General features: G+C 41.5%; 1 protein-coding gene across 2 annotated transcripts in view; it reads left to right on the forward strand.

The window, feature by feature from the left end:
- Positions 1–27,959, forward strand: part of CBFA2T2 (CBFA2/RUNX1 partner transcriptional co-repressor 2) — an 88,764-nt gene that overhangs the window by 19,226 nt on the left and 41,579 nt on the right. The window lies entirely within an intron of this gene.

Below are 27,959 nucleotides of genomic sequence, written 5' to 3' on the forward strand. Positions count from 1 at the left end.
TGATCTGCCCGCCTGCCTCTGCCTCCCAAAGTGCTGGGATTACAGGTGTGAGCCACCGTGCCCAGCCCTATAATTTTGATGGAAGGAAATGGTACATGTAAAAAAGGTCCACCATCCTTGCTCAACTGGCTTTGTGGAATTGCTCCCTGTGCTCCATCCTGACGGTCTCACTGCAGCCGGTCTCACCTTTTTTTTTTTTTTTTTTAAATTTGAGACGGAGTTTTGCTCTTGTTGCCCAGCCTAGAGTGCAATGGCGTGATTTCGGCTCACTGCAACCTCCGCCTCCCGGGTTCAAGCGATTCTCCTGCCTCAGCCTCCCACGTAGCTGGGGTTACAGGCATGCACCACCATGTCTGGCTAATTTTGTATTTTTTTTAGTAGAGATGGGGTTTCTCCATGTTGGTCAGGCTGGTCTTGAACTCCTGACCTCAGGTGATCCGCCCACCTCGGCCTCCCAAAGTGCTGGGATTACAGGCGTGAGCCACCACACCCGGCCTCTTTTTTTCTTTTTTTAATCTAATGCAGAGATATTCTTGAATTTTAAAAGCTTTTACAAAATTGGAAATACACATTTTAGACATGTAAATTTTTAAATGTTAAGTCCTAACTGTATTTTAACTTTGGTAGCCTATTATTATGAAAACATGGTCATTCTGTGTAACTCAGTCAGAAATATCTAATAGTTGGTTTTACTTAATAAACTTACTAAATAAAGCCAGTATGTACTATGTACTATGTTCTGGCCACTGGACTTGGCACTTGGAATGTGGTGGTGATCAAGATGAACATGGCCCCCACTCTCAGGAGACTTACAACCTAAGTGGCCGAAGTTGGCCTATTCTGAAACAAAAACAGACAAATGATGCTTTTCAGGCCTTGTGAACAGACATTTTTTGATATTTTTCATTACACAGCAGCTGATAGCAGCATCACAATTTGATAGGGACCAGGCACGGTGGTTCATGTCTGTAATTCCAGCACTTTGGGAGGCCCAGGTGGGCGAATCACTTGGGCCCAGCAGTTCGAGACCAGCCTGTGCAGTGTGGCAATACCCTGTCTCTACAAAATACACAAAAAAATTAGCCAGGCGTAGTGGTATGTGCCTGTAGTCCCAAGCTACCTAGGAGGCCAAAGTGGGAGAATCACCCTGAGCCCAAGAGGTTGAGGCTACAGTGAGTGGAGATCACACCACTGTATTCCAGCCTGGGTAATGGAATGGAGCCCCTAGACTCCATTTGGGTAGGACGTATGTGCAGTGTACAGATAACATTGCTGTTTGTTTTTTAATGAAAAAGTTTCCTGAAGCCATAGCATACAGCATGAATCATGAATATTGGAATGAGTATATATGTCTTCCCTGCCCTGCCCTCCCATCCCTTCCCCTCCCCTCCCCTCCTCTCCTCTCCCTGCCCTGTGCCCTCCCCAGCCTGGTTCTATCCCGTCCCGTCCCATCCCTCCTCCTTTCCTTCTTTCTTCTTTCTTTCCTTCTTTCTCTCCTGTCTTGAGACAAGTTTCGCTCTGTCACCCAGGCTGGAGTACAGACAGTGGTGAGATCTCCGTACACTGCAACCTCCACGTCCCAGATTCAAGTGATTCTCCTCCTGCCTCAGCCTCCTCAGTAGCTAGGACCACAGGTGTGCAGCATCATGCCTGTGCCCAGGTAATTTTTTTTTTTTTCTTTTTGAGACGGGGTCTCACTCTGTCGCCCAGGCTAGTGTGCAGTGGTGTGATCTCGTCTCACTGCAAGCTCTGCCTCCTGAGTTTACACCATTCTCCTGCCTCAGCCTCCGGGTTTCCCCGTGTTTGCCATTCTAGTCTCAAATTCCTGACCTCAAGTAATCAATCCACTTGCCTCAGACTCCCAAAGTGCTGGGATTATAGGCGTGAGCTACCGCGCCCAGCCCATTATGTAGCCTTTTGTGCCCCACTTCTCCCACTTAGCATAATATTTTTGAGATTCATCTATATTACTAGTACATCTGTAGTTCTTTCCTTTATATGACTGGATTGTTTTGTTTTTGTTTTGTTTTGTTTTGAGACAGGGTCTCACTCTGTCGCCCAGGCTGGAGTGCACTATCACAGCTCTCCACAACCTCCGCCTCCCGGGCTCAAGAGAGCCTCCCACCTCTGCCTCCTGAGTAGCTGGGAATACAAGTGCACGCCACCATGCCTGGTTAATTTTTTTCTCTCTCTCATTTTTTAAAATTTTTGTTGGAAGCACCATGGAGCCGCCTTTTTTTCTTTTTGAGAGGGAGTCTTGCTTTATCACCCAGGCTGGAGTGCAGTGGCGTGATCTCAGTGCACTGCAACCTCCACCTCCCAGGTTCAAGTGATTCTCCTGCCTCTGCCTCCTGAGTAACTGGGATTACAGGCTCACGCCCCCACACCTGGCTAATTTTTGTATTGTTAGTAGAGGTGGGGTTTCACCATGTTGGTCAGGTGGGTCTCAAACTCATAATCTCGTGATCCACCTGCCTTGGCCTCTCAAAGTGCTGGGATTACAGGCATGAGCCACCACGCCCAGTCATGTGTGTCATTTTTTTTGTTACCTAATTTCTGAAGATTACTCATCTTTTAAAATATTGTTTGCAGCAACTGGTTTCATACCTGTGATTTTTACTGTAATTCAAGGTTTTTTCTCTGTGTGTGTGTGTGTGTGTGTGTGTGTGTGTGTGTGTGTGTGTGTGTTTGTTTTGGTCGTCTTTGTTGCTTTGTTTTGTTTGAATCCTGGAGAACCAGAGGTGTTAGCCTATGTTTTAAAACTCACATTTGGCAGTGGTATCAACAGCTGTCACACTGAATAATTGTCATGTCATTATAAGGGTTTCTGTTGCTCACTAATCTGTAGGTATAAATCTGGATTTTAACCACATGTGATTGGTAAAAATTAGTTCTTGTGAGATTCTATGCTGTGTAGGCCATCTGTTCCCTATTCTCAAACCCAGAATGAAAAGTTAGCCTTAGAATTTGCAAGTCAGTAAACTAAGAGGTATGTTATAATAGGAAGATGGGCTGACTGAAGTCTCTGGAGCTAAGTTGGGACCTGTATGTGGGCACTGCTGGCAGAAACATAAGTGTGTGTGGATAAACTCTTCATTAGTGGAAAGGAATCTTAGTTTTCAGCTGATTTTCAGTGGTGGACATGACCCCAACCAGAAACTGAGATATAATAATCATCTGTGATTTGATTGTATTTGTAAGATTCAGCTAAATCTTCCCTTTTTTGTCCCAGTCTACTTGAGGTGTACCCTCCTTGAACCCTTATCACCCAGCTACATCCTGAACTCCTTGCAGGATGGAATATCAGCTTCATATTGTGTCCCAAACATTTCGTACAGTGTTTGGGTCATGTTAGCCTTTTGATGATGTTGATAAAATGAATCAGTGGCCAGGCTCGGTGGCTCACACCTGTAATCTCAGCACTTTGGGAGGCTGAGGTGAGTGAATCACCTGAGGTCAGGAGTTCAAGACCAGCCTGGCCAACATGGTGAAACCCCATCTCTACTAAAAATACAAAATTAGCTGGGCGTGGTGGCACATTCCTATAATCCCAGCTACTTGGGAGGCTAAGGCAGGAGAATCACTTGGACCCGGGAGGCAGAGATTGCGGTGAGCCAAGATCGCGCCATTGCACTCCATCCTGGGCAACAAGAGCGAAACGCCATCTCAAAAAAAAAAAAAAAAAAAAAAAAATGAATCATCAGGGTAACTTCTTGCATTAGGAGTGACAGCACAGGCCGGGCGCAGTGGCTCACACGTGTAATCCCAGCACTTTGGGAGGCCGAGGCAGGAAGATCACTTGAGGTCAGGAGTTCAAGACCGGCTTGGTCAACATGGCAAAACCCCATTTCTGCTATACTGGGTGCAGTGACTCACGCCTGTAATCCCAGCATTTTAGGAAGCCAAGGCAGGCGGATCACATGAGGTCAGGAGTTCGAGACCAGCCTGGCCAACATGGCAAAACCTTGTCTCTGCTAAAAATATAAACATTAGCCAGGTGTGGTAGCATACACCTGTAATCCCAGCTACTCAGGAGGCTGAGGCAAGAGAATCACTTGAACCCAGGAGGCAGATGTTGCAGTGAACCAGGATCGCACCACTGCACTCCAGCCTGGACGACAGAGCAAGACAGTCTTTAAAAAAAAAAAAAAAAAAAAAGTAGGAAAGAGAGCAGTACCTTTTATTAAAGCCAACTTCTTTCTTTCCCCATATTCCCTTCTAGTTTTTGCTTATACATGTGCATACTTTTTCCATTTTATTTTCGTGAATGTACATTATATCCTGCTCTTTTCTTTTACATTATATCAAGACCTTTTCTGTGTTGCTATATATTTATCTGTCATTATTTCAGTGGAGAAGTAGACCCAGAATGTGCATTCTTTTCATTAATATCACATGTCATTGTTTTCATTAGGTTGTGTTACCATCTAACTATCCTTTGTACAAGAACACTGTTGTATTGATTTGAAAAATCAGTTGTTTTAGTTTGGTCACTACTACAGAGTTGTTGTAGGTACATGATAATTGACCTTTCCCCAGGGCCAAAGGCCAAGTCCCAAGCCATAACCTTGCCTGGATTTCATTTTCTTTATCTGGGGAGACTGAGTATATGGCTTTCTAGTTTAAAGTTCTTTGACTAATTGTTAACCTTGTTTGGGGAGATGAAATGATTTTTATGAACCAGTAATTTGAATATAATGTATGATGTTTGGGGCTTTTTTCCCTTTAAATTAAATAATTTAGTAAAATTTTAAAAAATTATCTTGTTTCCAAAAACGGATAATTACATATAATTGAAAATGAAATTTGTTGAATTGGATATATTTAAGTTCTTAAGTCAACTTGTTTGGATTTAGATGGTGACCCATGTCTACCAGCACTGCATTTAGTAACCATTTCATTAGACAGATGCTGTCTATGGGGCGAGCTGTTATATTATACATTCATCCTCAGTACTTGAGTGTCCTCTGGGAGACCAAGTGTCTCAAAATCCTGGAATTACTTTCTTGTACCCCTTCTCATACCAACCATACCACGCTGTGAACTTGAACTTGCTGTGTATTTTTCCTTCTTGATTGCATACCTTCACCATTGTCATATGGTTTAAGTGACTGTTTTGTTGTTGTTGTTGTTTTTTTTTTTTTTTGAGACAGAGTCTTGCTTTGTTTCCTAGGCTGGAGTGCAGTGGTATGATCTCGGCTCACTGCGACCTCCACCTCCTGGTTTCAAGTGATTCTCCTCCCTCCGCCTCCTGAGTAGCAGGACTACAGGTACCTGCCACTACACTCAGCTAACTTTTTGTATTTTTAATAGAGATAAGGTTTCGCCATGTTGTCCAGGCTGGTCTTGAACTCCTGACCTCAGGTGATCCACTTGCCTCGGCCTCCCAAAGTGCTGGGATTACAGGCGTGAGCCACCATACCCAGCCGGATTAAGTTACTTTTTTGTTTTGTTTTGTTTTTTGTTTTTTTTTTTTTTTTTTTGAGACAGAGTCTTGCTCTGTCGCCCAGGCTGGAATGCAGTGGCGCAATCTTGGCTCACTGCAAGCTCCACCTCCCGGGCTCACTCCATTCTCCTACCTCAGCCTCCCAAGTAGCTGGGACTACAGGCGCCTGCCTAATTTTTTTGGTATTTTTAGTAGAGACGGGGTTTCACCATATGTTAGCCAGGATGGTCTTGATCTCCTGACCTCGTGGTTCGCCCTCCTCGGCCTCCCAAAGTGCTGGGATTACAGGCGTGAGCCACTGTGCCTGGCCTTAAGTGACATTTTTAAGGGTATAAGATGTTTGCCTCAGCCCATTAGGTAAACTCTAGTCAGCTTCTTTAGCTGACTTCTTAGTAGAAGTTATAACAATAATAATATAGATGATAATGGTCGTGATGACAATTATAACAATAATATATTCTGTAAAATGGTGTGCAGTTTAGAACAGGATTACTAGCATCATTTCCTGATTACAGAACAGGTTGGAGAGAGAGGCAGACTTAATTGCTTATTTTATAGAGCTTGAGCCACTGTTTTGGTGTGTTTAAGCATTTACTATATACCAAAACATGATATCCTTTAAACTTCCAGTGGGATTTTGACAGGGTAACTGAGATGCCTTTTATCATACTACCAAGTTGCTGGGATTGTAACCCAGGGCCTTTGGTCTAATTTGGGAGCATGTTTCCATTCATGTCTGCGGCTCAGATGGAGAAGGGCTGGGGTTTAGGGCTTCTGACCGGAATTTTAAATACCCTGTCCCATTGTTCCCTCAATCCAAACTACCTGCCAAAATTTTGGTTTTGAAAATGAGGTCCCTATAGCTAGATCATGCTGCCTGTGTGTGAAGAAAGACTAACATGTTAGGAATGCTTGGCATTCCAGTAGGTGTCTAAGAGTTCTTCTGGAGAAAAGCAAATTTAGTCAAAAAGCAAATGAAAATATTTTATAAGCAATGTTTCAAAATGATTCAAGGAAATTGGTATTTACCTCTTATCCCCACTGTGTCATCAGTTCCATTTTCATGTTCTTTGAATACTGTGAGCATGTGTCTTTTTTTTTTTATAAATAATTGTAATCATGCTATATATATATATAGGACGGTCCCCCCATTTGGCGTTGTATTATATGCATTTCGCCAAGCGTTGAATGAACCTTCATAATTATAATTTTTAATGCCTTCACAGTTCACATTGACATGCTGTTCTACCATTTAATTAACCATTCCCCTGTGGTATAAATTGCTTTTTCCCTTGAGTTATTTTCTTAAGGACAGATTTCCAGGAGTGAGGTCACACAGTCAAATATTATGAAATTTTTTTTAGCAGAGAAATTTTTTAACCTCACTGATTGAATGTTGGTACTTTGAAATACATCTATTTCTGTGCTTTTTCTTCCTAGTACGTTAGTAATTGGATACTGGAACTAATGGAAGTGAACAAGCATGTAGATAATCTAGAAAGCCTTACAGTCTTTACTGGAAATACATAATTATTTTCTCTCAAAATTCACCATCCCATTTTGTTATGCTTTGGCAGAGCAATCTAGAACTGTGGCAGAGTGATGGTTGAGGAAATATGGGGAAATTGATATTAAAACCTTAGCCGTGGTAAATTGAAAGTTAACTTTTGAAGCAAAGCTTAACTGTAGAAGAAAAATATGATTATTTGTCATGGTTGTTGCTGAATTCTAGGTTTTATTCTTTTGTCCTTCTTTGCATATATCTGTCTCTAAAAAGGTAGCTAATTAATGTGTTATGGTAATTTACAGTATGCAAAAGACTGCCAGTGCTGATGTGATCTGATCAACATTGTGATTATTATCATTATTATCACTGAGTTTTTTGTTTTTTGTTTTTTTTTTTGCGATGGAGTCTCACTCTATTGCCAGGCTGGAGTACATGGAGTACAGTGGAACAATCTCAGCTCACTGCAACCTCCCCCTCCCAGTATTGAGTCTCCTGCCTCAGCCTCCCAAGTAGTTGGGACTATAGGCGCATGCCACCACGCCCAGCTAATTTTTGTATTTTTAGTAGAGACAGGGTTTTACCGTTTTGGCCAGGATGGTCTCATTCTCTTGACCTCATGATCTGCCCGCCTCGGCCTCCCAAAGTGCTGGGATTACAGGCGTGAGCCACTGCACCCAGCCTTGTTTTGTTTTTTTTGAGACGAGTCTTCCTCTGTCACTGAGGCTGGAGTGCAGTGGCACAATATCGGCTCACTGCAACTTCTGCCTCCCAGGTTCAAGTGATTCTTGTGCTTCAGCCTCCTGAGTAGTTGGGATTACAGGCGCGTGCCACCATGCCCAGCTAATTTTTGTATTTTTAGTAGGGACGGGGTTTCACCATGTTGTTCAGGCTGGTCTTAACTCCTGACCTCATGATCCGCCTGCCTCAGGCTCCCAAAGTGCTGGGATTACAGGGGTGAGCCACCGCACCCGGCCTATTATTATTGTTTTGTCGGTTATAGACATAGGAAAACTGAGGTGCCTGTTGATATTATTTTGCCAAAACAATGCTCTTGATCTCATTCTATCTTTCTCTGAGGTTTTAAGCAGAACCTGGATATATGTGAGCCATTTGTATTCTATAGCAGATTTTTGCATTGGCTGTGAGTTCAAAATAGATAAAAATTTTAAGATTGCTTCAAAGTCAAGAGATTCTAAATAATCAAAAATACTTCTTGGTTAAAGCATAAAGGGCCAAGGTGATATGTTTGGAAAGTATAGGTAGAAGGGTCTGAATTAGGGAAAAGTCCTGTAATTCCACAGAGGTATGTATTTTGACCCATAATTTCTCTTTTCCTTGAAGGTTCATAATTAAGGCACAGAAATTCAGAATCGTCATAGTTTGGAAGCTATGAACTTGAGTGATAGCGTTCTCAAAGTATATTGGAGAGTTTCATAGAATTGTCTCTACCTAACTCTGAACTTCATTATTTATTTTATTTTATCTTACTTTATTTTACTTTTGAGACAGGGTCTTACTCTGTCACCCAAGCTGGAGTGCAATAGTGCGATCACAGCTCACTGCAGCCTCAACCACCCAGGCTCCAGTGATTCTGCAACCTCAACTTCCTGAGTAACTGGGACTACAGGCACCCACCATCATGCCTGGTGAATTTGTTGGCATCTTTTTTAGAGATGGGGTCTCCATGTGTTGTGCAGGCTGTTCTCAAACTCCTGAGCTCAAGCAATCCTCCTGCCTTGGCCTCCCAAAGTGTTGGGATTACAGGCGTGAGATACTGCCCCCAGGTTTTTTTTGTTTTTGTTTTTGTTTTTTTGAGATGGAGTCTTGCTTTGTTGCCAGGCTGAAGTGCAGTGGCATGATCTCGGCTCACTGCAACCTGTTCCTCCTGGGTTCAGGCAATTCTCCTGCCTCACCCTCCTGAGTAGCTGGGACTACAGGCGTGCACCACCACGCCCAGCTAATTTTTGAACTTTTAGTAGAGACAGGGTTTTACCATGTTGGCCAGGATGGTCTCAATCTCCTCACCTCGTGATCTGCCCACCTCAGCCTCCCAAAGTGCTGGGATTACAGGCGTGAGCCACTCCCAGCCCCATACCCAGGTTTAATTACATTTTCTTAACTGGACCTGTGTGGAAAAGAGGTTGTATGCATCCAAGACAAAAATTGAATTATTTCACATTGTATTTCCTTTTCACTTGTTATGTCTAGGCTGTTTTGGCATTGAAAGCCATTAACCTCAACTCATGATTTCTGTCCCAAGAAAAATGAGAGTCAGATGTTCACATCTGGACCATTTGTTTCATTCACATAGTTGAAATTGCATTAGAAAATTTTGATAGTGATGAAGTCAAGAATTTAGAATGAATCATTGAATCCTCCCATTGAAAGGGAAGATCAAAACCTCCAACTTAGTGTAGAACTATAGACTGAGAGAACTATTATTTTTTGTTGATTTTTCTTAACATTACCGAGGTATGATTGACATGTTAAAAAGCTGTACATATTTAACATATACAACTCCATGCATTTGGGAATAAGTACACCCCTGTGAAGCCATCAACACCAAAGTTTCCTCTTGATCCCTTTATTATCATTATTTTTTTGTGTATGGTATATAGCTATTTTAAAGTATTGTTAGTCTTTGTTTTAACTTTGTTCAAGTGTTAAAGTGATGAATTTGCAGAAGAAAAAGTGAACATTTTAAACTATTTTTTATAAATAGAATAGAAACTTAGGTGCAAATGAACACATGTATATAAATATATAGAGATGAACAAATGAATAGTGAACAAATATATATGTTAATGTAACATATATTAATATGTATGTTAACCACAAAAGTACCATGGCCATTCAGCTCATGATATATATTTCTTTAACCTTTATTTTTGGCTTGTTTGAAGATTTATGCTACATTATATTTTCCTTTATTCCTTAGATTAGTGTAAAAAACAACACTATGTTTAAGAGCAGTACAGCCTAACCAAGTAAGGTTGATCACACAATGGCAAGGATAGTTCAACATTAAGAAGCTGAAAAGGGCTGGGCGTGGTGGCTCACGCTTGTAATCCTAGCACTTTGGGAGGCTGAGGCAGGCGATCACTTGAGGTCAGGAGTTCGAGACCAGCCTGACCAACATGATGAAACCCTGTCTTCTACTAAAAATGCAAAAATTAGCCAGCCATGGTGGCAAGTGCCTATAATGCCAGTTACTCGCTGAGGCGGAGAATCACTTGAATCCAGTAGGCAGAGGTTGCAGTGAGCTGAGATCACGCCACTGCACTCCAACCTGGAGGACAGAGTGAGACTCCCCCTCCAAAAATAAAAAATAAATAAAAAATAAAACATGAAAGCTGAAAGGAGGATAAAAAGCAAACCCATTTCCATAAACACATCCCTTCCCCTAAAAAAATGCATTTGATTAAGCTGAAGACCTATTTCTAATAAAAACAAGTAGAAAACAAGTTTTTGGTAAGTAAAAACTTCAAGGTTATACATGCAAAATGTGGCTTAAATTAGAGCTGCAACATAAAAGTGGTGAAGAACGGCAGAGGACAGTTGGAGCTGTGGGAGATGCACAAATGAATGCCTCTGGCATGAAGCTTCAGGGTTGGAAATCAAACACTAGAAGCCCAGCCAGGCACAGAGAGCAGCCAGTTGCTGAGGGGACATCTCCCTTTGTCTTTATCTGCTGTGGAGATGTTTGATAGTCCCATACCCCCAATGCATTGTAATAAAGCACTCCATTTGTATATGTATCTTATAGTCCTCAATGATTTAGGCCCCAAAAATGATCAGTTAAGAGAATTACCTTTATTTTGTTTACTTTCAGAAAAGGAAGAATAAACCCAAACTCAATTCTTAATTTCTCAGCCTGAACAGTGTGAAGTCATAGTTGTGAAGATTTCTCTGGAAACAAATAAAGATGAATTCGATTCTTTGTCATGGGTCTGTACTATAGGTTGTTCTCTTTTTATTTCATTTGATTGTAAACAACAACCCTGGCAGCTGGACAATATTGAATGATTGTTGTAAACAAGGAAACAGACTTTGAGGAGGAAATATCCCCACTATCAAAGAGCTAACAGAGCCTCAGTTTCAATCCTGATCTGAATCCAGAGCCCATGTTTTTTCTATCACTGCCTCATACCCACATCAGAGCTGTTACAATTGAAATATAATGTAAGCAACAAATAGAGGCCACAAATGTAGTTTTAAATATTCTTGTAACCTTATTTTTAAAAAAAGGAAACAGGTGACATTCCCTTTGATAATATGTTTAATTTAATATACTAGGAAATTTCAATATATAATCATTATAAAATTATTAATGAGCTTCTTGACATTCCTTTCCTTAGTGTTTGAAACTTGGGGTCTGGCATGGTGGCTCACACCTGTAATCCCAGTGCTTTGTGAGGCCGAGGTGGCAGGATCACTTGAGGCCAGGAGTTTGAGACCAGCCTGGGCAACATAGTGAGACCCTATCTCTAAAAGGAAAAAAAATATAGAAAAATTAGCTGGATGTGTTGACATACACCTGTAGTTCCAGCTACTTAGGAGGCTGAGGTGGGAGGATCTCTTGAACCCAAGAGGTTCAGGCTGCAGTGAGCCTAGGTTATGCGACTGCTCTTCCAGCCTGGATGATGCTGTCTCGTCTCCCCCACCCCGCCCCCCCAAAAAAAGTCTGTAATACTTTTTCCTCCTGCTGCAACAAAAAAGTTCCAGCAAAATAGTTAAAAGCAAACCATGAACCCTAACGGCTAATTTTTTTAAAGTACCTGTTGCGGCCAAACAGAGCGGCCATTAATTAGTGAAAACTCTTTAGAAACCAGATGAGTTAAACCATCTATGCCCTTTGTTTTTTTTCTTGGCGCGGGCCCCCCCCACAGGCTATGCACATGGGCCCCAGGAATATACTTGTTCTTTTCATTAGGCTCCAGTAAGATGGCTTTCTTTCAAATATTTGAGGGCAGTGGTAGGACCCCAGTCTTACCAACTGGATGGCCAGTGCCAATCTTCTTATTTATCTGCCAGTGGCATTAGTTTCATCTCTGCCCAGGCAAGGCCAAAGCCCCTGGGTGCTAGAAGTTCCTTCACAGAACCTAGGTGTCAGCCAGTCATGGATATTGTGCTGTGGCCTTCCTATAATAGGAAGAAAGCTAGATCTTTGGTTCCTGCCTTACTCCGGGAGCATGCAGTTTTGATTACTTGTGCCGTTCTCCCATCTCAAAAACAAAATCCAGTGGGCTGACTGGGCCATTCTTTATGTTGGGGGAATATAAAAAACTCAGGTTTTCAAATATTAAGGCTACATTGGAGCAAGGGGCGAACCCAGGTTGTTTTAAGATTTGATGACGGCGGGCTGCAGTGGCCCTCATGCTTCGTAATTCCCAGCCACTTTGGGGAGGCTGAGGCAGGCAGATCACTTTGGAGGCCAGAAGTTCAAGACCAGCCTGCGCCCCACGTGGCTGAAACCCCCGTCTCTACTAAAAATAAAATCAAAATTAGCCGGGTTGGTGGTAGGTACCTGCTTTAATCCCAGCTACTCAGGGGAGGCTGATGGTAGGAGAATCGCATTGAACCAGGAGGCAGAGGTTGCAGTTGAGCTGAGATCACACCATTACACTCCAGCCTGGACAACAAGAGTGAAACTCTCATCTCAAAAAAAAAAAAAAAAAAAAAAAAAAAAAAAAAAAAAAAATGCAGTGGCTCATGCCTGCAACACCAACACTTTGGGAGGCCGATGGGTGGATCACAAGGTCAATAGATCGAGACCATCCTGGCCGACGTGGTGAAACCCCGTCTCTACTAAAAATGCAAAAATTAGCTGGGCGTGGTGGTGTGCACCTGTAGTCCCAGCTACTCAGGAGGCTGAGGCTGGAGAATCACCTGAACCCAGGAGGTGGAGGTTGCAGTGAGCTGAGATCGGGCCACTGCACTCCAGCCTGGGTGACAGAGCGAGACTCCATCTCAAAAAAAAAAAATTTTTTTTTTCAAGTATAAGATACTATTAGACAGCTATCCACCAGAAACGCTTTAAGAATCGTTACACCACTACGTGCTGAGGGTCTCTTCCAAAGATAATGATTTCGACATTAAAGATGTATTTGCCAACTCTGTTGATAACATTAATGCAAGTTAAAAACAGTAGCAACACAGCTGACCTGAAAATGTAAATAGGGAAAAGTGAAATATGGATTGTTGCTTCCCAGCTCCAGCAAATGTTTATTTAGAATAATATAGTTATCTACTCTAACTGCACACCATCTGTTCCAGGTCTCCACCAACTTAATATTTCTCACATGAACAGAAAAGACTTAAATTAAATTTGATTCGCAACTTGCCTTTGTATGGAAGCCACCCCTACCACAGTCAAAATCGACTGAATCCCAGCCTCTTAACGGTGTGTCACATTACTGCCTGGGCCACACATATTGCAGCCAAAGTCAGATAACTCAGAGAATCTGAGACTGATGGAGAATCAGCTAACTCTAGTCTTCTTGGCCAAACATAACCCTCACATTTTTTTTCTGAAGACGTAAAAATGCTATCAATTTCTCACACAGCTCGGCAATGGCTTTCCTGTGATTCAAAAAGCCAGGTCTCTTGGGTTCCAGCATTTGATACATCTGTGCTAAATATCTCTGGAACACAGAACCTTCTAGAAGAAATCTAGCAGTAGGCCGGGTGCGGTGGCTCATACCTGTAATCCCAGCACTTTGGGAGGCCGAGGCGGGAAGATCACGAGGTCAAGAGATTGAGACCATTCCAGCTAACACAGTGAAACCCTGTCCATACTAAAAATATAAAAATCAGCCAGATGTGGCGGGTGCCCATAGTCCCAGCTACTTGGGAGGCTGAGGCAGGAGAATTGCTCGAACCCAGGAGGCAGAGGTTGCAGTGAGGCAAGGTCGCGCGACTGCACTCTAGCCTGGGCAGCAGAGCGAGACTCTGTCTCAAAAACAAAACAAAACAAAAAACAAGAAAGAAAGAAATATAGTAGCAGTAAATCCTGACAGTCCAGCTCTTAAATATATCACAATATGTCAGATCTCCCATCTCTACTGCTAGAATTTAGCCCCTGTTGTCTCTCTCTCTCCCTAAACTGCTGCATCTACCTCCTATTCTTTCTGCTTCTGCTTTTAACCCCTTCTGTCGATTCTTCACATAGTATCCAAAGTGCTGATTTAAAAGCTTAAAAGAGACCTAAACTCTTGCCACAGACCTAAACTCTTCTAATGGCTTCCTATTGCTCTTACAATAAAATATAAACTATTTACCTTGGCTTGAATGCCATGATCTACTCATGGCACGGTGCCTAGCCTACAGCACTTTTTAATCTGTTACTTTATTTGCCTTTTAACACCTCACTTCCTCTGTTTTACAGATGAAGAAACCAAGGCTCTGGCGTGACTTGGCGTGACTTGTCCAGGGTTCCACAGTAGCTGATAAATTGGCAGAAAAATCATGATTCACAGTCATAGTTTCATGCCCAGTTTTCTTTCTTCCACAATAGCCTACTTTTGACTATTTAAGAATATAAATTTCTAGCTAGTCTGGAAATTGGCTGTTTTGCGAAACTGACCTTTTCATCTCATCTTTTGCTGTATACAGCTTTTTATATTTACTGTATATTCTGTTTCAGCTACGAGACATTGAGTAATGAAAATTTTATATTAACTCTTTGCTGACTTAAAGTACTGTAGCCACTGTATCTGTCCCAGTTAAGTTCTGGGTGGAGATCTGTGTGCAGTCTCTTAAATGTTAATATATCATTTGTTACACATAATATACTTGTTCTCACCTTCATTATACCTGTATTCTTAATGATACTTTGATGAAAGCAAGTTTTCAAATAAGTAGGTTTAAAAAGGCATTTTATTAATTATGGGTCTAATCATTATAATAACCTAAACAGCTAGCATGTATTCCTATGTTATTTGTATATTTAGTCTTGAAATCCACAGTGCTTAAGCCCAGTAGATTATACTCTTCACTTGGCTTCTGGTTTTCCCCCTTATTTCCTTGGCTTTTCTTTTTAAGTCTCCTTTTTTAGTTTCTTGTCTTTCATGATCTCTAAGAATTGAAATACCTGGAGATCTGTACCCACTTCCTCTAAGATACCTGTTCTCGGGCTTTCTGTAGAATCTATATGCCATTAATTGAAAATATTTCATCACAACCTCAGACTTTCCCACCGCAGGCCTCAGCTCCATACTTTTATATCCAGCCGCTTATCCAGCATTTCTATTAGAATATCTACTGAGCATTTTAAAGGTAATCCTGATCTTCAGTTGCTCTTCACCCATTTTCCTTTACCAGTTCCCTCTTCTCAGTAAGTGGTAACTTCATTCTTCCAGTTGCTTAGGCTAAAAACCTCAAAATTATTTCTTGACCTCTGTTTTTTTTTTTTTTTTTTTTTTCTTTCTTTTTTTCAGTCTCACTCTGTCAACCAGGCTAGAGTACAGTGGCACAATCACAGCTCACTGCAGCCTGAAACTCCTGGACTGAGGGAGTCCTCCTTTCTGAGCCTCCCAATCAGCTGGAATTATAGGCAAGCACGCTCACACCTGGCTAATTTTTTTTTTAGTTTTAATTTTGTGGAGTCAGGGTCTTTCTATCTTGTCCAGGCTGGTCTCAAACTCTGGACTCAAGCCATCCTCCCACCCTCAACCTCACAAAGTGCTGGGATTATGGATGTAAGCCACACTGTACCCGGCCTTTTGACCTCTATTTTGTATTTATTTTTGATTTATTTACTGCTGTCACCTCAGTAGTAGGAGACTTAGTAGTTACTTAGTAGTTAATTTTTGAATTAAATATATGAAAAAATTCTAAGATTCAATTTAGGAAAAGTTACTCAAATTCCTTATTTAACTTCATTCCACTAACGGGGGGTTATGTTAAGACAGGGGTCCCCAACTCCCAGGCTGCGTACCAGTATGGATCTGTGACCTGTTAGGAACTGTGCGGCACAGCAAGTGGTGAGCCAGCGCGTTACTGCCTGACCTCTGCCTTCTGCCAGATCAGCCATGGCATTAGATTCTCATTAGGAGTGCAATCCCTATTGTTAACTGGACATGCGAGGGATCTAGGTTGCATACTCCTTATGAGAATCTAATGCCTGATGATCTGAGGTGGAACACTTTCATCCTGAAACCACTCCCTACCCCACCCCCGATTAGTGGAAAAGTTATCTTCCACAAAAGAGAAATAAAATATTTATAATAGAAGTCTTTCCATCCTTAAGTACAATAGATTTTCTAATTATTAAGTCTCCTGTATTCTTTCCCTCCCCACACTCACTGAATCATGTCCTGCCAAAATTCATGTGTTGGAAGTCCTGACCCCTGATACCTCAGAATGTGACCTTATTTGGAGATAGTGTCTTTGAAGAGATTATTGAGTTAAAATAAGGTCATTAGGGTGGATCCTAATCCATTATAACTGCTGTCCTAGTAAGAAGAGGAAATTTGGACACAGTTAGGTACATAGGAATACCATGTGAAGACACAGGGAGAAGACAGACAACTATAAGCAAAGGAGAGAAGCTTCAGAAGAAACCGACCTTGCCTACACCTTGATCTTAGACTTCTAGCTTCCAGAATTGGAAGTCTCCTTTTTTGTCTTTCAGTCTACTTATGTTTTCATAAAGGTCTTATATTCCTAACTCGTTTGTGTGTGTGTGTGTATTTGAACCTTTTTGAAATTATTGTTTCTTTTTGCTGGTGTGTAGGAATGCAAGTAAGTTTTAAAAGATTGGACATCTATCTAGCAACCTTGCTGAACCTGCATATGAATCCTAATAATTGGGTGGTAGATTCTCTTCAGTATTCTGTATAGAAAGTTATCAGGTGTTTATAAAATGACAGTTATATTTCTTTTCAAATCCTAAGCCTTTTATTGCTTTTTGTTGTCCTGCTGCTATGCCTGACTCTTTTGTTTATTTTTTTATGTTTGTTTTGTTTTGTTTTCTTGAGACGACGGAGTCTTGCTCTGTCGCCCAGGATGGATGGAGTGCGGTGGCACCATTTCAGCTTACTGAAACCTCCACCTCCTGGGTTCAAACGATTCTCCTGTCTCAGCCTCCCAAGTAGCTGGAATTACAGGCATGAGCCACCACGCCCGGCTAATTTTTCTGTTCGTAGTAGAGATGGGGTTTCACTATGTTGTCGAGGCTAGTCTCCAACACCTGACCTCAAGTGATCCGCCCACCTTGGCCTCCCAAAGTGCTGGGATTACAGGCATGAGCCACCAGGTCTGGCCTGGACTCTTGAGTAAATGTTGAATAGAAGCATTGAATCGGCTGGGCGTGGTGGCTCATGCCTGTAATCCCAACACTTTGGGAGGCTGAGGCGGGCGGATCACGAAGTCGGGAGATCGAGACCATCCTGGCTAACACGGTGAATCCCTGTCTCTACTAAAAATACAAAAAAATTAGCTGGGTGTGGTGGCGGGCACCTGTAGTCTCAGCTACTTGAGAGGCTGAGGTAGGAGAATCACATGATCCTGGGAGGCAGAGCTTGCAGTGAGCCAATATCGTGCCACTGCACTCCGGCCTGGGCGACAGAGCGAGACTACATCTCAAAAAAAAAGAAGCATTGATAGTGGACATCTTTATCTTCTTCTTTCTGAGTTGAAAGGAAATGTTTGTAATATTTCATCAGTAAGTATGATATTTGGCTGGGCGCGATGGCTCACACCTGTAACCCCAGCACTTTGGGTGGGAGGCCCAGGTGGACGGATCACCCGGGAGTTTGAGACCAGCCAGACCAACATGGAGAAACCCCTTTTCTATTAAAAATACAAAATTAGCCGGATGTGGTGGCGCATGCCTGTAATCTCAGCTACTCGGGAGGCTGAGACGGGAGAATTGCTTGAACCCAGGAGGTGAAAGTTGTGATGAGCCAAGATTGTGCCATTGCATTCCAGCCTGGGTAACAAGGGTGAAATTCTGTATCCCCCCCCACCCCCCCAAAAAAAAACTGTGATGAAAAGTGTGATCGGCTGGGCGTGGTGGCTCATGCCTGTAATCCTAGCACTTTGGGAGACCGAGGCACGTGGATCACCCGAGGTCAGGAGTTTGAGACCAGCCTTGACAACATGGCAAAACCTCGTCTTCTACTAAATATACAAAAATTCGCTGGGCAAAAATTCCTGTAATCCCAGGAATGGTGGTGGGCATCTATAATCCCAGCTACTCTGGAGGCTGAGACAGGAGAATCGCTTGAACTTGGGGGGTCGGAGGCTGCAGTGAGCCAAGACTGTGCCACTGCACTCCAGCCTGCTCAAAAGAGTGAAACTTCATTCCCCCCAAAAAATAAAAAAAGCGTGACATTGTATATAGGTTTTTGGAAAAGACCATTTATCGGGTTAAGGAATTGATCTATTTTTCCCCCCACTATTGTTGTATTTCACTGTGTACCAACATTAGAATCATTATATATAGAACATTTCTATCACTATAAAAAATATTAACTGGGCAACATAGCAAGACCCTGTCTGTACAGAAAATTTGGAAAAAAAAGTGCTGTACGTGATGGTGCGTGCCTGTAGTCCCAGCTACTTGAGAGGCTAAGATGGGAGGAACATTTGAGCCCAGGAACTCAAGGCTGTAGTGAGCCATGATTGCATCACTGGACTCCATCCTGGGCTACAGAGTGAGACCTGGTCCGAAGGAAAAAATAAGAAGAAGAAGATAGATCATGCCCTCTAACATCCCTGCCTTTTTATATTTGGTTTCTTCCCATTGGTTTGAGACAACCACTGATCTGCTTTCTGTAACTAGTTTTTCATGTCTGAAGTTTCACATGCATGGGATGATACAGTGGGTAGTTTTCTTACCATTTGGCATCTTTTATTTACCCTAACGCTTTTGACATTTATCTATGTTGCCTGGCTTATGTATCAGTAGTTTGTTCATTTGTTGACGTGTTAAAATTTGTGGTTTGTTGATGACTAGTATGTTGAGCATCTTAGCCATTTGTAAATAATTATTTTAGGAATTATCTCTTCAAGTCTTTTTTTGCTCATTCTTAAAATTGGGTTGTTATTATCAAGTTTTAAGAGATATTTATATATTCTGTGTATTTCTGTGTCTGAGGTTTCATGGCAGTGATAGAAGACAGAGAGGTCATAGGGAGGAAGTTAGTATATTCATGAACCAAGTGATCCTTCGTAGGTGTGTTAGTCATCTTTGACTTCCAAAAACCAGGTAGACCTAAGAGATGTGCCAAAAGCTCTGTAGGGTCCCAGGAGTTTTATGCTTGTATGGTTGAGATCACTAGTTATGACATTTAGAGAGATTGAGTTTGTGTATGTGTGTGTGTGTGTGAAAAAACTGAGTGAAAAAAGAATGCTTTATTCTCCAGACACTTAATTATCTGCCCCCTTTTTAATGAAGGTAGAATTACAGTATTCTCTCCCTGTATTCTTCTTTTGTTCTGATATTTATTTTGTTTCTGTAATCGGGATGTCCCTAATTTGGTTTAGGTACTCTCCCTGACTTTTATAAGTGTTACATGCTTCCCCCCCCCCCAAAAATGAAGATATCTTTTTTATTGTTGTAAAAGGAAGGAAAAAAAGCACCCTGACCAACATAGAAAGTTATTTTAGTTAGAAACTAAACAAGCCTACAACTGTCTTAGTCCCACCTCCCAAGGTATGTACTTCTACCAATTTGTTGTATATCCTTTCTGGCTTCTACAAGTGTGTGTGTGTTCATGTTATTCTATAGTTCCTTTATGTAATTGGGACCCTACTTGAATTTACTGAACTGGGATGGATAAAAATAAGACTAACCAAGAGTTGAGACTCTGTTGAAGAAGTGAAGGACATAATGAAAGTCATAGATGTCAGTTTTTTGCTTTTTGTTTTTTGTTTTTTGTTTTGAGATGGAGTTTCCCTCTTGTCACCCAGGCTGGAGTGCAATGGCATGATTTCGGCTCACTGCGACTTCCTTTTATAGTTCTTTGGTAGGTACTCGGCCTCCCAAGTAGCTGGGACCACAGGTGCGTGCCACTGTGCCCAGCTAATTCTTTTATTTTTTGATAAGACAGGGTCTCACTTTATTGCCCAGGCTGGTTTTCCAGCTGTTTAAATCAGTTATAGCAGAAGTCAGTAAACTGTGGCCCACTGTCGACCAGGCATGGTGGCTCATGCTTGTAATCCCAGCACTTTGGGAGGCCTAGGCAGGTGGATCGCCTGAGCTCAGGAGTTTGAGACCAGCCTGGGCAACAGGGTGAAACTCTGTCTCTACTAAAATACAAAAAATTTAGCTGGGCTCAGTGGCATGTGACTGTAGTCCCAGCTACTTGGGAAGCTGAGGCAGGAGAATTGCTTGAACCTGGGAGGTAGAGGTTGCAGTGAGCAGAGATCGCGCCACTGCAATCCAGCCTGGATGACAGAGTGAGACTGCGTCTCAAAAAAAAAAAAAAAAAAAAAAAAAAAAAAAAAAAAAAAAAAAAAAAAAAAAAAAAGAAAGAAACCACAAGCAAGCAAACAACAAAAAAACTGTGGCCCACTGTCCATTTTTGTAAATAAAGATTGATTGGAACACAGCCAAGCCCATTTATTTGTATATTGTCTATAGTGTGCTACAGCAGAGCAAAAAAATATTTACTGTCTTGCCTTTGGCAGGAAAAGTTTCCTGATTCCTGAGCTATAATAATGATAAATTAATTTTCTAGTATAAATATATAAACATTGAATGTAAAAGGTCCTTATAAAATACTTTCTGGTAATTTCCCTTTTTTTTTTGAGACAGAGCCTTACTCTGTTGCCCAGGCTAGAGTGCAATGGTATGATCTTGGCTCACTGCAACCTCCACCTCCCACGTTCAAGCAATTCTCCTGCTACAGCCTCCCGAGTAGCTGGGTTTACAGGTGCCCACCACCACGCCTGGCTAATTTTTTGTATTTTTAGTAGGGACAGGGTTTCACCATGTTGGCCAGGTTTGGTCTTGAACTCCTGACCTCGGGTGATACACCCACCTCAACCTCCCAAAGTGCTGGGATTACAGGCGTGAGCCACTGTGCCCGACCTCTGGTAATTTCTTTACTTTGAATCCTCATGTCTCCATTTTTGTTTGTCATTATAAACAGTTGTTCCTGGCCATCTCGGCATATGAAGCCTGCATGTCATTAGGAAGTTAGATGTGTTGTCAGGTTTGTGGCAGAGTTACAAAGATGGTAAATGCTCATCCTTAAGCATGTACTGTGTCCATAATCAGTTTAGCCAACTTTATAAGGCTATAAATGTAACAGTAATTTTGATGTTCCTTCCTCCATCTTTAGCAGGTTAGAATTATCAGTTTTGGAAAGTCTTTTTTTTTTTTTTTGGTGATGGAGTCTTGCTGTTGTCCAGGCTGGAGTGCAGTGGCACCATTTCAACTCACTGCAACCTCCACCTCCCGGGTTCAAGCAGTTCTTCTGCCTCAGCCTCCTGAGTAGCTGGGATTACAGGCGCCTGCCACCATGCCCAGCTAATTTTTGTTTAGTAGAGACAGGGTTTCACCATGTTGGCCAGGCTGGTCTTGAACTCCTGACCTCAGGTGATCCGCCTACCTTGGCCTCCCAATGTGCTGGGATTACAGGTGTGAGCCACTGCACCCGGCCTGGAAATTCTTATCATATGACAATTACACATTCAGAACATTTACCTGTCCTTGGCAGGGATTGAAGACAGACTATGGTCCAGGAAATCTTTTCCCTGATTTTTCCTTCTGCTGTGATACCACCTTTGGGGGCACTATTCAAATTATATCCCGTGTGCTACCTGGAGAGCCCATGTAGCCTTTCCAACAAACACCTTAACATTGTGTTAAGACTTGCCTGGCCATCATGCATGGTAATGTTTTTATTTCTTTATTTTCCCAGTACTATATGTCTGTCTTTCCCATAAGTGAGGTCCCTCCCTACCTTCATCTCTGAACTTCCCTAAGGCCTGGCAAATCCAGGACGGTCAAGTAGATTGGGATCTGGGATCCTCAAAATTCAGGACCAAATTATTGGAAATAATCCAATTGTTCATTGACAAGGGATTGTTTAAATGAACTATGGTACTCCTTCAAAGTGTATTATAATACTATTTTTAAAAATTGTGAAATTAAGAATTCCAAGACATATTGTGATGTTATAAAACACAATAATAGAATGAAAAAAAAAATAAGGAACATTATAATTTGTATGTGGTATAGATTAGTTGTCTATTCCTACATAACAAACCATGTCAAAACTTCATGGCCTAAAATGATAAGCCTACCCACTCCTTTCTCTTAGTCTGATCCGCCCACCTCAGCCTCCCAAATGTTGGGATTACAGGCACGAGCCACCACTCCCAGCCTGAGAGTCTGATTTTTGGTGGGTTTTTTTTGTTTTGTTTTTGTTCTTGCTTGTTTGTTTTTAGACAGTCTCGCTCTGTTGCTCAGACTGGAGTGCAGTGGCACAGTCTCGTTGCTTACTGCAACCTCCGTCTCTTGTGTTCAAGCAGTTCTTCTGCCTCAGCCTCCTGAGTAGCTGGAATTACAGGTGTGTGCCACCACACTCAACTAATTTTTGTATTTTTAGTAGACACAGGGTTTCACCCTGTTGGCCAGGCTGATCTTGAACTCCTGGCCTCAGGTGATCCGCACACCTCAGCCTCCCAAAGCGCTGGGATTACAGGCGCGAGACACCATGCTCAGCCTGGAGTCTGACTTTTTTTTTATAAAGCAATGGATTTAATGGCTTCCTTGGCCAGCTTCTTTGGAATGATCAGTTTTCTTGTCATTATAGGAAAGATCTCTATATGGATTTTTATTGATAAATCTAATATAGAAAGATCTATATTCTGCACATTTTCTCAGTGATAATAAACAGGAAACACTTGACCGAATCTACCCCACACAGCGCAGATAACATCTCAAAAGCTCGGTAAACTGTTATTCTAATAGATTATTATTTTTTTATTTTATTTTTTATTTTGAGACAGAGTCTTACCCTGTCACCCAGGCTGGGGTACAGTGGTGTGATCACAGCTCACTGTAGCCTTGACTTCCTGGACCCAGTTGATCCTCCCATCCCAACCTCATGAGTAGCTGGGACCACAGGCATGCGCCACCACATCCAGCTAGTTTTTTTTTTTTTTTTTTTTTTTTTTTTTTTTTTTTTTTTTGGAGAGATGAGGTCTCCCTGTGTTGGCCAGCCTGTTCTTAAACTCCTGGCAATCCTCGTGTCCAGCAATTCTCCTGTCTCAAGGTGGTGTGGATTACAGGCATGAGCCATTGTGCCCAACCATAATTCTAATATATTTTAAAATCTGATTCAAGTAAAACATGTGAGAGTATCTGCTGTATACCCATCATTGTTATGTCCATTATGGTACCCTTCATATAACCCTGTGTTGAATTATCCCCAGGGACAGATAAAGAAAATCGCTGTCATTAGTGAGTGATGGAGCATTCTTCACATCAGGCTCACCTTTTGCCTCACATGCTTTCTCCTTGAGACCTATAAGTTTTTCTTCTTTCCAGTCACTTAGGAGTAGCCTTTCCCTTCAGATAACCTCATTATATTTTATCTTGTATTTACACCTCTGCTCTTTGCCAGTCTCTAATTTAACAAAAAAAAAAAAAAAAAAAGCAATTTATAATGATTTGTAAATGCCCTTGTTTGTGGACAATTTATCATAGAAGATTCTTCTCAAATAGCATGTTTCTGAGATGTCTCAGTAATACAGTGGTTCCCCCTTACCCACAGGGAATACATTCCAAGACCCCCAGTGGATGCCTAAAACCACGGGAAGTATTGAACCCTACATGCATTCCTTTTGAACTGTAACTGAACCCATATCATACACTATGGCTGTAACGTTTGCTGTTTGAGATGCAGCAGCAAAATGAGCACAAACGTCTTTTTCCTTCTTACAGTAGATGTCAGCAACCTCGGCATAGGAATTTTTTCTTTTCTTATGAAGTCAAGAACTTCCACCTTTTCACTTAGTACTTTATAGCTTCACTTTGGTGTATCCAAATTGCCAACATCACTCCTCTTTTACTTTGGGGCCATTATTAAGTAATATCAGGGTTACTTGACCACAAGCACTGCAACACCATGACAGTTCATCTGATGGTAACCAAGACGGCTACTAAGTGACTTATGGTCAGATAGTGTATACTCCGGACAAAGGGATAATTCACATCCTAGGTGGGATGGTGTGAGATTTCGTCACACTATTCAGTACGGTGCTCAATTTAAAACTTATGAATTGTTTATTTCTGAAATTTTCCATTTAATATTTTTGGACCTTGGTTGACTGTAAGTAATCGAAACTGTGGAAACTGAAACTGCAGATAAGAGGGAGAGTGCTGGGTGTTCTATGTTACTTTCCTGGGGACCTACAGAATAGTTCTACTCTTCAGTTTAATCTTTGATTCTTTAAATTCCTATGTAGGAAAAAATATCACTGCTATCACACAGGTAACTGTTTCTTACTTTATTCTTCTGTTTTCTGTTTTCATGATATCCTTAGCAAGTCACACACAGTGAAGAAATTATTCAGACATACTTTCCTGTTTTGACTCATCAAGTTCCTTAGCTTCCCATGGTTTAGGTGTTGAACCATAAGTCATTTTGGAGGTACATGTTGTAATATCTGGGTTTTATTTTTTAATATATACACACATATATATGCACACATGCATTTATTTGTAATACACACATATACAAATATATTCAGAATAATCAAAAAACAAACTCATGGGGTGACTAAATTGTCAGTTACTTTGAAATTATAATTGAGTTGGACCCTTATGGCAAAACCAAGGTTTATTTTGACTTCCTGGGACTAAATCTTTATGGCTGTTTGATATTTTAAGCAATAGTGTTTATGGACTCAAGCCACAATTGAGGAAAAATAATTTTCTTCTTGAACTGTATCTAAGGTTCTCCAAGACTGAAAAGAGTTCAATATATGGTTGATTCTTCCATGGGATCCAGCTAGAATGTAACACATAACTATCAGTTTCATAAAAATTCAAAAAGGAAGTCACGATTACTAGGATGACATAAAGGCATGTCATAGCCTTCTTCCTACAGGGACTTACTATGATCCTACTGTGACCCCAAGCAGAGGGTTAAAATGCCTACTTTGGAACATGCCCTTTCCCATCATCTGAGCAACTGCTGAATTTGTCACCTTGTAAACCACTTGGATAGATCTCATTACATGAAGGGCGTTCATGCCACCCAGCTTCCAACAAAAATACCACTTTACATTGTGCTTGGTGATTTTGCAGCTGTTAATTCTTGGATCATTCCATACAGTATCTCTGAGGTTACATGGATAAATTGTTGATAGTATACCTATTTTCCACAGAAAACAGATGTTAAAATTAACTTGGTCAAGGTCACATACCTAGTTAATAGTATGTCCAGAATTTGACACCAGGATTTCTGTCTTCTAATCATCATTCCTATTTATTAAGCACCTTCTTTATCCCTTGCAGTGATTTAGGCATCATCATTAATCATTACATGTTTCTTTACAGGTAGGTCTTACTGTCATTCATTTTACATATGTTGAAAATGAGGCCTAGAAAGGTGAAATGAATTGGTGAAATTCAATTGCGTTGTAACAGAACGAGAATTCAAACCGAATCTCTCAGTCTTCATACCTGTGCTTTTTCTGCTTCATTCACTTGAAACATGAAGAAAACACTAGTGTTGTAGATTTTGGGTGGTGAAATGAAAAGTATCAATCTGTAAACAGTTCTTTAGTGGCTGGGTTTGGCCCACTATCGAAGCTTTTGGTTGGTTAGAGCACATAGTTCAGCATTCTGCAGTTGGACTGCTCTAACTTTTTTATTCTGCCAAGTGCTGAATGTTAAAACTCATCTTACTGCTAAGCCTTCCTCAAGCCTTTGGCACCCTTGCTATAGAGCCAGGTGGTCTGAAGAAAGGCTCCCTCTAGGTTGTTGCACACTGTACACAACACATTACAGTGCGAGACAACTGTCAGTTCCTTCCTTTCCTTCTCCCCTACCCTTCCAGAAAGCTGGGGCCCAGATGGAAGAGCTGGAAATGTGTCAGCTGTTCTCTGAAGGGCATTGAGAAAATACTGTCAGGAAGAAAAGGCAAGCGCAACAGCTCATTAGTCCACTAATCAGACAGGACGACCATCAATTTCACAAAGAAAATGTCCTGAACAGAGAGATGGGAAGGGCTGGCACAGTGTTGCCCACATGGTTCTGAGAACTGCACATTTTTGTCAGGGGATTTGTAACTTGGGGGCATTGCTTTCTTGATTGACTTTATTATATCCCTTTCCAAAGTGTGGCCACTGCAAACTGAAGCATAAAAAATAGTATTTGGAGATACTTTTCTTATTAAAAAGTGTCCCATCAATGCACAAAAATGTTCCTTGTTGCCAGGATCGTGAACACTCTTGTAGGTATTGTCTTTTTTTTTTTTTTTGAGACGGAGTCTTGCTCTGTTGCCCAGGCTGGAGTGCATTGGCCGGATCTCAGCTCACTGCAAGCTCCGCCTCCCAGGTTTACGCCATTCTCCTGCCTCAGCCTCCTGAGTAGCTGGGACTACGACGCCCGCCACCTCGCCCGGCTAGTTTTTTGTACTTTTTTTAATAGAGACGGGGTTTCACCGTGTTAGCCAGGATGGTCTCGATCTCCTGACCTTGTGATCCGCCCGTCCCAGCTTCCCAAAGTGCTGGGATTACAGGCTTGAGCCACCGCGCCCGGCCGGTATTGTCTTTATAGCTGTGCTATCACAGAAAGAAAACTTGGACTTAACCTTCCCATTTTTTGCACTTGAATTTGAATTCAGCGGTTATTGGAGAATGAATGCCTGGTACTTAAGTGAAAAGCTTAGAATTACTGTGAGGAACATAGCTCAATTTAAAGGTGATTATGGTAACCCTGGTCCTATTAACCAAGTGTGTAGCAAGTTCTCTTTGATAGGGAAAAATAACTTCTTATATATGTTAGAATATTACTCGTTGGTATCGAGTCTGATTCCTGTTAGCTCAGACCTACCTAATTGTAGCATCATGAAGTTTATCTAATTTATCTTTCTGGAATTTTGTTGCCATTTAGTAGCCTCTGCTTAATGTAGAATCAGCTCTACTTTTCGTCTTTTTGAACAATATATAGCATGAATGACATTTGCATGTTTGAGGTCAGAGAGGTTGACTCCCTCTTTTATCCTACTTGATATAGTTGATATGTGTATATATATAATTTAGTACATCATTATTAATGGTGGTTGTTTTTTTTTTTAAGACGGAATCTTGCTCTGTCACCCAGGCTAGAGTACAGTGGCATGATTTTGGCTCACTGCAACCTCTGCCTCCCAGGTTCAAACGATTCTCCGGCCTCAACCTCCCCAGTAACTGGGATTACAGGCACCCACCACTACACTCAGCTAATTTTTATATTTTTAGTAAAGACAGGGTTTCACCACGTTGGCCAGGCTGATCTCAAACTCCTGACCTTAGGTGATCCACCCACCTCAGCCTCCCAAAGTGCTAGGATTACATGCATGAGCCACTGCGCCCAGCCTATTAATATTGATTTATATACAACTGATTGTGATTTTCTTTTCATGTCATGCAGTTGAGGCCTAAGTCTAGATAGTTCCTATGTTAGCTTTTTCCCCCTCATAATTTGATTCATTTATAAGGAGAAGTTAAAAAAAATGCATTTGAGGTAAGCTATATTTGTAACCTGGTTTCTTCCTTTCTCAGCCACTATCTAGAGACTGCTTTCAGTTCATGTCACCACTTGACCTTGTTTCCTCGTTTTAGTTCCTAGAATTGAAGTAACAAAGTGCCACAAACTGAGTGGCTTAAGACAATAGAAATTTATTCTCTCACAGTTCAGAAAGCCAGAAGCACAAAATTGAGGTATCAGCAAGATTGATTCCTTCCTGGGGTTTCAGAGGACAAATGTGTCTCCTGCCCCCTCCTGGCTTGCTGGTTACTGGCACTCCTTGGCACTCCTCGGTGTATAGATGT

The sequence above is a fragment of the Rhinopithecus bieti genome, unplaced genomic scaffold (assembly GCF_001698545.2).
Source record: "Rhinopithecus bieti isolate Rb0 unplaced genomic scaffold, ASM169854v2 scaffold_65, whole genome shotgun sequence".
NCBI classification, from domain to species: domain Eukaryota; kingdom Metazoa; phylum Chordata; class Mammalia; order Primates; family Cercopithecidae; genus Rhinopithecus; species Rhinopithecus bieti.